The sequence below is a fragment of the Coturnix japonica genome, unplaced genomic scaffold (assembly GCF_001577835.2).
Source record: "Coturnix japonica isolate 7356 unplaced genomic scaffold, Coturnix japonica 2.1 chrUnrandom597, whole genome shotgun sequence".
In the NCBI taxonomy this organism is placed as follows: Eukaryota; Metazoa; Chordata; class Aves; order Galliformes; family Phasianidae; genus Coturnix; species Coturnix japonica.
In genome coordinates, this window is record NW_015439970.1 from 2,782 (window position 1) to 4,156 (window position 1,375).

Genomic DNA, 1,375 nt, shown 5'->3' on the forward strand with positions numbered 1-1,375 from the left:
TTCACTCAGTTTTACCTCAAATCCCCAATATTTACCCCAAAATCCCCAACATTTACCTCATATTCCCCTCACACCCCCAAATTCACCCCATTTCCACCCAAATTTACCTCAGTTTTACCTCAAAACTCCCATATTTCCCTCAATATTCCCAACATTCAACTAAATATCCCCAAATTCACCTCAGTTTTACCTCAAATCCTCCATATTTACCCCAAAATCCCCAACATTTACCTCATATTCCCCTCCATTCACCTCAGTATCCCGACATTCCCCCTCACACCCCCAAATTTACCCCATTTCCCCCCAAATTTACCTCAGTTTTACCTCAAAACCCCCATATTTCCCTCAATATTCCCGATGTTCATCTAAATTCACCCACTTTTACCTCAAATCCTCAATATTTACCCCAAAATCCCCAACATTTACCTCATATTCCCCTCCATTCACCTCAGCATCCCCCCATTTCCCCTCACACCCCCAAATTCACCCCATTTCCCCCCAAATTTACCTCAGTTTCACCTCAAAACCCCCATATTTCCCTCAATATTCCCAACATTCAACTAAATATACCCAAATTCACCTCAGTTTTACCTCAAATCCTCAATATTTACCCCAAAATCCCCAATATTTACCTCATATTCCCCACACACCCCCATTTTCACCCCATTTCCCCCCAAATTTACCTCAGTTTTACCTCAAATCCTCAATATTTACCCCAAAATCCCCAACATTTACCTCATATTCCCCTCCATTCACCTCAGCATCCCCACATTTCCCCTCACACCCCCAAATTCACCCCATTTCCCCCCAAATTTACCTCAATTTCACCTCCAAACCCCCATATTTCCCTTAATATTCCCAATATTCACCTACATTCACCCAGTTTTACCTCAAATCCTCAATATTTACCCCAAAATCCCCAACATTTACCTCACATTCCCCTCCATTCACCTCAGTATCCCCACATTCCCCCTCACACCCCCAAATTTACCCCATTTCCCCCCAAATTTACCTCAATTTTACCTCAAATCCCCCATATTTCCCTCAATATTCCCAATTTTCACCTAAATATCCCTGAATTTACCTCAATTTTACCTCAAATCCTCAATATTTACCTCAAAATCCCCAACATTTACCTCACATTCCCCTCCATTCACCTCAGCATCCCCCATTTCCCCTCACACCCCCAAATTTACCCCATTTCCCCCCAAATTTACCTCAGTTTTACCTCAAAACCCCCATATTTCCCTCAATATTCCCAATATTCACCTAAATTCACCCAGTTTTACCTCAAATCCCCCACATTTACCCCAAAATCCCCAACATTTACCTCATATTCCCCTCCATTCACCTCAGTATCCCCACATTCCCCCTC